Raw genomic sequence first — 7,765 nt, forward strand, 5'->3', positions numbered from 1 at the left:
CAACCCCAATCACATTCCATCCTAATCCAATCCCAATTCCATCCCATCCCAACCCCAATCCTGATCCCAATCCCAACTCCAATCCCAATCCCAATCCCAATCCCAACCCAACCATAATGCCAATCTCAATCCAATCCCAATCCCACCCCAATCCAATCTCACCCCAATCTCACCCCAGCGCCATCCCATCCTAATCCCAATCCAATCCCATTCCCAGCCCCAGTCCCATCTCAATCCCACCCCAATCCCAATCCCATCCCAACCCTAATGTCAATCCCAATCCAATCCCAACCGCAATCTCATCCCATCACAACCCCAATCCTGATCCCAATCCCAACCCCAATCCCAATTTCAATCCAATCCCACCCCAATTCCACTCCAATGCCACCCCAATCCCAATCCCAATCCCAATCCCAATACCACCCCAATCCCAATCCCAACCCCATCCCATCCCCATCCCAATCCCATCCCCATCCCATCCCCATCCCATGGCTAATCCCATCCCGCCCCACTCCCTGTCCCGTGTCCCAGGCTGTTCTCGCGGGTGTCCCCGTCGCTCCTGGCTGTCCCCACGGTCTCGGCGCTGCTGGCCCTGCTGGACAATTACGAGCCTCAGACGGGCCGGGCTGAGGCGGAGCCGCCGGAGGAGCTGCGGGAGCAGCAGCGCTTCCTGGAGGCCGCGCTGGCCACGCCGGTGCTGGCGCTGCTCGAGCGCTTCATGCTCGACAAAGGTGGGGACACGATGTCCCCGTTATGTCCCCCTGTCCCCATGGTGACCCCACAGTGTTCCCTCTATCCCCGCAGTGTCCCCATGGTGATCCCTCTGTCCCCACGATGTCCCCACGCTGTCTCCCTGTCCCCGTGGTGTCCCCATGGCATCTCCACAGTGTCCCCATGGTGTTCCCCCTGTCCCCCCGATGTCCCCATGGTGTTCCCCCTGTCCCCCCGATGTCCCCGTGGTGTTCCCCCGTCTCCATGGTGTCCCCATAATATCCCCATGGTGTTTCCCCTGTTCCTACAGTGTCCCCATGGTGTCCCCATGATGTCCCCCCCTATCCCCATGGTGTCCCCACAGTGTCCCCCCTGTCCCCATAGTCTTCCCACCGTGTCCCCACGGTGTCCCCACTATGTCCCCACAGTGTTCCCCCCTGTCCCCACCGTGTCCCCATGATGTCCCCACAGTGTTCCCTCTGTCCCAGTGCTGTCCCCACGGTGTCCCCTATCCCCAAGATGTCCCCATGGAGTTCCCCCTAACCCCATGGTGACCCCTTGTCCTCCTGGTGTCCCCAGGGTGTTCCCCCTGTCCCTACAGTGTCCCCACAGCGTCCCCATGATGTCCCCACAGTGTTCCCCCATCCCTGTGGTGTCCCTCCAGTGTCCCCCCATCCCCACGGTGTCCCTGCGGTGTCCCCACTGTGTTCTCTCTATCCCTGCAGTGTCCCCATGGTGATCTCTCTGTCCCCACGACATTCCCACAGTGTTCCCCCATTGTACCCCCTGTCCCTGCAGCACCCCCACAGTGTCCCTACAATGTTCCCCTTGTCCCCACGGCCTTCCCACAGTGTCCCCATGGTGTTCCCTCTGCCCCCAAAGTGTCCCCATAGTGTCCCTCCTCTCCTCCTGCCCTGTCCTTAGGGCAGGACCCCCCTGTCCACACTCCCCACCCTGCCACCAGGGCTGTGTTCCATGTCCCCGTGCTGTCCCCAGGGCTGTACCCCCTGTCCCCACACTGTCCCCACACTGTCCCCATGCTGTCCCCACACTGTCCCCAGGGCTGTACCCCCTGTCCCCACACTGTTCCCACACTGTCCCCACACTGTCCCCAGGGCTGTACCCCCTGTCCCCACACTGTCCCCACACTGTCCCCGTGCTGTCCCCAGGGCTGTACCCCTCGGCCGAGGCGTTCCGGACCGATCTCCACTCCATGTGGTTCGGGCTCTACTCGCGCTCCAAAGGACAAGCGCTGGACTCGTCCGGCTTCGAGCACGTCTTTGTGGGTGAGGGGACATTGGGGGACACGGGGGTACATGGGGGGACACTGGAGACATTGGGGAGGGGGGGACACTGTGAGGATGGGAGGGAGCAGGGACAGGGGTTGAACAGGGGGACACCGAGGTGTTGGGGGACACCAAGGCAATAGGGGGGACACCAAAAGGATGGAGAGACACTGGGGAGGGGGGGGACACCCAGGGCATGGGGGGACACCAAGGGAATGGGCGGGGACATCACAGGGATGGGGGGACACCAAGGGCATGAGGGACACCAAGAGGGTGGGGGGACACTGTGGGATAGAGCTGTGGAGACTTGGGGGGGCAATGCCGGGTGTTGGGGGGTCCCTGGGGGGTGGCAGCTGTGGTCACCTGCTCTCTGTGTCACCCGTGTCCCCAGGGGAGGTGAAGAAGGACGCGGTGTCCGGGTGTCACAACTGGGTACAGCTGCAGGCGCTGGAGAGCGCGGGGAGGCTGCAGTACCTGGGCTACACCTGGGACGGACCCGTGAGTGGGGACAGGGGGGGACGGGGGGGACATGGGGACACAGAGGGGACACAGGGACATGGGGGAGGCTGCAGTACCTGGGCTACACCTGGGATGGACCCGTGAGTGGGGACAGGGGACAGGAGGGGACACGGGGGGGACACAGGGACATGGGGGAGGCTGCAGTACCTGGGCTGCACCTGGCATGGGCCCGTGAGCAGGGATGGGGGGGGACACAGGGACATGGGGACATGGGAGTGGCTAGAGTACCTGGGCTGCACCTGGGATGGACCCATGAGTTGGGACAGGGGGACAGGGGGGACATGGGGACACAGAGGGAACACAGGAACATGGGGGAGGCTGCAGTACCTGGGCCACACCTGGAACAGGCCTGTGAGTGGGGACAGGGAACACAGGGGGACACAGGGACATGGGGACATGGGGGGACACAGGGGGACAGGGGGACATGTGAGCAGCTGGAGTACCTGGGCTACACCTGGGATGGACCCGTGAGGGGACATGGGGGGACACGGCAACATGGGGATGTGGGGACATGGGGACAGCTGGAGTACCTGGGCTGCACCTGGGATGGGCCTGTGAGGGGACAGGGGACATGGGGGACATGGGGGACACGGGGGACATGGGGACATGGGGACACAGGGAGGGATTCCCTGAGTAAGGGATGGGGACAACACTGAGGGATATGGAGACCCAGAGGACAGGGGGACATGGGGACAGGGGGACAAGGGGATATGGGGACAGGGGGACACGGGATTCATGGGGACACAGGGACAGGGGGACACAGGGGACATGGGGACACGGGGAAGGATCCCCTGAGCAGGACATGGGGACACAAAGGGGGCACCCACTGCAGCACCCTGGGCTCCCCCTCCTGCCCCATCCCCCTCAGTGTCCCCAGCCAAGCTCTCTGTCCCCAAGGATGTCCCCAGGGTCGCTGTCACTGTGTCCCCGCAGTGCCCTGAGATCCCACCCCCACATTCCCCCCTAACCTCGCGGTCCCCTGGGTTGTCCCCACTGGTTGTCCCCTGGAGCATCCCCGGTGTCCCTGTCCCCAGAGGCCGCACCCGCGGTCACCCTGAGGCTGTACCCGCGTGTCCCTGTGCCCTCATGGCCTGGGTACCCCCGTGCCCACCCTCGTGCCCCTCCCTGTGCCCCCCTTGAGCCCCCCTGGCTGCGCTGTGGCTGCGGATGGGCACCCACGGCACCGTGTCCCCCTGTCTGTCCGTCCGTCTGTCTGTGTGTGTGTCTGTCCCCGCCGTCTCCCCCTGTCCGTCTGTCTGTCCGTCTGTCCCGGCAGTGGGCGGCATTCCCGGACGTGCTGTCGCTGCGGTTCCGCTGGGACGGGCACCTCAAATCGCGGGGGTCGCTCCTGGTGGGCTCCAGCCCCGAGTTCGACCTGGCGCTGTTCACGCTCTGCTTCCTGGCACGGCCCGACAGCCAGTGAGTGCGGGCACCGCGGGCAGGGGCTGGCACTGCCACAGGGGGCACCTGGCACCGAGGGGAGGGGGCTGGCACTGACGGAAGGGGGCTGGCACCGAGGGGAGTGGGCTGGCACTGCCCCAAGGGGCTGGCACCGAGGGGAGGGGGCTGGCACTGATGGAAGGGGCTGGCACTGCGGGGAGGGGGCTGGCACTGCGGAGAGGGGGCTGGCACCGTTCCAGGGGGCTGGCATTGCCCCAGGGGGCTGGCCCCGAGAGGAAAGGGCTGGCACCACCCCAGGGGGATGGCACTGATGGGAGGGGGCTGGCACCGAAGGCAGGAGACTGGCACCGAGGGCAGGGGGCTGGCACTACCCCAGGGGTGACCTGGCACCCACCCGGGAGCTGTGGTGCCCACCTGGGAGCTGTGGTTCCCACCCGGGGGTTGTGGTGCCCACCCGGTGTTTGTGGTATCCACCCAAGGGCTCTGGTGCTCACCCGGGGGTTTGGTGCCCACCCGGGGGTTTGGTGCCCACCCGGGGGTCCCGGCCCCGGGCTCACCCTCACCTGTGCCCGCAGGTGCCACGTCAGCCTGGGGGGCCAGGCCGCCACCATCCAGACCTACAGCTGGGACAAGCAGCGCCTGGTGGCATCGGCGTACCCCCTGACCCCCCAATGAACCCCCCAGGACCCCCCTGACTCCCCCATAGACCCCCAGGACCCCTCAATAGACCCCCCCAGAACCCCCCGTGACCCCCCAGACCCCTCAATAAACCCCCCTGACCCCATTCCTGCCTCTGCCTTGGACGGTGCAGGGGATGGGGACACCGGGACCCCCAAAGAGTGCTGGGAACCCCCAGTGGATGTTGGGACCCCACAGTGACCACTGGGACTCCTTGGGGGTGCTGAGACCCCACAGTGACCACTGGGACCCCTTGAGGGTGTTGGGACCCCTCAATGACCATTGGGACCCCACAGTGGATGTTGGGACCCCACAGTGACCACTGGGACCCCTTGGGGGTGCTGAGACCCCACAGTGACCACTGGGACCCCACAGGCACTGATGGGACCCCCCCAGTGGATGTTGGGACCCCACAATGACTGCTGTCACCCCACAATGGCCACTGGGACCCAACAGTGATCCCTTGTACCCTGCAGTGACCCCTGGGACCCCCCAGTGGATGTTGGGACCCCCCAGTGCCCGCTGTCACCCCCACAGGTGGTGGCACTGCCCCAGGTCCTGGGACCCCTGTGGGCACTGGGGGGAGTGGGCAGGAGCCCAAGGCCAGGGGGGGACACGGGGACACCCCAAGGGCGCTGGGTGTGCCTGGGGTGACACGGGGACACGTGGGGGACACCTGGGGACATCTGGGGGGACGCGGGGACATCCACAAGGGGCCTGGCTGTGCCTGGGGTGACATCTGGGGACACCTGGAGGGACGTTTGGGGGTGGGCCGTGTGTGCACGGGATGGCACATGTGTCCTTAGCGTGTCCGTGTGTCACTGCCGTGTCCCCAATGTGTCCGTGTGTCACTTCACATGTCCTTAGCATGTCCATGTGTCACTGCAGTGTCCGTGTGTCACTGTATGTGTCCGTGTGTCACTGCAGTGTCCTTAGTGTGTCCGTGTGGCACTTCACATGTCCTTAGCGTGTCCATGTGTCACTGCACACATCCCCAGTGTGTCTGCGTGTCACTGCACGTGTCTGAGTGTCACTCCACACGTCATTGGCATGTCCATGTGTCACTGCACCTGTCCTTAGCGTGTCCCTATCGCTCTGCACATTGTTGGCAAGTCCGTGTGTCACTACACGTGTCCTTAGTGTGTCCGTGTGTCACTGCACATGTCATTGGCGTGTCCATGTGTCACTGCACATGTCCCCAGCCTGTGTGCCCATGCATGTCCCCAGTGTGTCACCACTGTGTCTGTCACCACACCCGTGTCCCAGCATGCCCATGTGTCACTGCACACATGTCCCCAGGGTGCCCGTGTGTCCCCAGCATGTCACTGCTGTGTCCCTGTCACTGCTGTGTCCCTGTCACTGCACACGTGTCACAGCCTGCCTGTGTGTCCCCAGCATGTGCCCGATGTGTCCCCAGCTTGTGTACACAGCCCCCCGTGGGTGTCCCCTTGAGCCCCCAGGGTGTCCCCGCACACACCGTGGTGTCCCCGGGGTGTCCCCCCATCTTGCACCTGTGTGTGTGCCTGTGTCCCCACGTGTCCTCCCGTGTGTCACTCGTGTGTGCGTCCCCACGTGTGTGTCCCCTGTCCTGTCACTGCCGTGCCCGTGTGTCCCCAGCATTTCACTGCTATGTCCCTGTCACTGCACCCATGTCCCCAGCGTGTCACCCGTGTGTCACTGCACATGTCCCCAGCATGCCCGTGTGTCACTGCACATGTCCCCAGCGTGCCACTGCTGTGTCCGTGTCCCCAGCATGCCCATGTGTCTCCAACGTGTGTACACAGCCCCCCGTGGGTGTCCCCTTGAGCCCCCAGGGTGTCCCCGCACACACCGTGGTGTCCTCGGGGTGTCCTCGGGGTGTCCTCGTGGTGTGGCCCCATCTCCCACCCGTGTGTGTGTGTGTCCCCACGTGTGTGTCCCCTGTGCCTGTCACTGCCGTGCCCGTGGCGTGGCGTCGGGCGTGCCGGGCCGTGCCGGTGTCCCGGCGTGTCCCGGCGTGTCCCAGCGTGTCCCAGCGTGTCCCGGCTGTCCCGGTGCACCGGGGCCGGGCCGTGCCAGCCCCGCCCGTGACGTGTCCCCGCGGGTGGCGCCGCGGCCCCGGCAGGAAGCGAGCGCGGAGCACGAACCGGGGGTGCCATGGGGGCCCCCCGAGAGCGGCGCGAGGCTCTGGCCGCCATCCGGGCCGAGGTGGCCCGGCACGAGGCGGCCAAGGGCCACCTGAACCGCCTGGTGCGGCTCGTGGAGAGCGTGGCCGAGCCCCGGCTGAGAGCGAGCCTGAGCAGCGCCCTCCTCGCCCTCCGAGGTACCGGGGGCACCACCGGGACTGGGGGACACCGGGGGGACACTGAGGGGACACTGGAGGGGACACTAAGGGGCACAGGCAGGGGGACAGATGGATGGAGAGTGGATGGAGAGCGGATGGACAGATGGATGGACAGGTGAATGGACAGGAGGATGGACAGATGGATGGAGAGTGGATGGAGAGAGGATGGACAATGGACAGATAGTGGATGGACAGTGGATGGAGAGTGATGGACAGATGGATGGACAGGCAGATGGGCAGTGGATGGACAGATGGATGGACAGTGGATGGAGAGTGATGGACAGATGGATGGACAGGCGGATGGGCAGTGGATGGACAGATGGATGGACAGTGGATGGACAGCCTGTGGGTGGATGTGTGAGTGGGTGGAGGGATGAGGCTTGGGCAGATGAGTGGAGGAACAAGGGGAGGGATTGAGGGATGGACAGACAGACAGGGAGCTGGCTGGAGGCATGGATGGACAGATGGACAGCAGGGCAGGTGGAAGGGAGGGATGGACACAGGGATGGATGGATGGATGGATGGATGGATGGATGGATGGATGGATGGATGGATGGATGGATGGATGGATGATGGAATAGATCAATGGGATGGATGGATGGATGGAGGGATGCATGGATGGATGGATGGATGGATGGATGGATGGATGATGGATGGATAGACAGGTGGATGCAGGGATGGACAGATGGACGGGGACGTATGGACAGATGAATGGATGGATGGATGATGGACGGATGGATGATGGTTGGCTGGAGGGGTGGATGGATGCATGGACAGACACATGGACAGATGGACGGATGGATGGATGGATGGATGGATGGATGGATGGATGGATGGATGGAGGGGT

The sequence above is a fragment of the Zonotrichia albicollis genome, chromosome 33, assembly GCF_047830755.1.
Source record: "Zonotrichia albicollis isolate bZonAlb1 chromosome 33, bZonAlb1.hap1, whole genome shotgun sequence".
Lineage (NCBI taxonomy): Eukaryota > Metazoa > Chordata > Aves > Passeriformes > Passerellidae > Zonotrichia > Zonotrichia albicollis.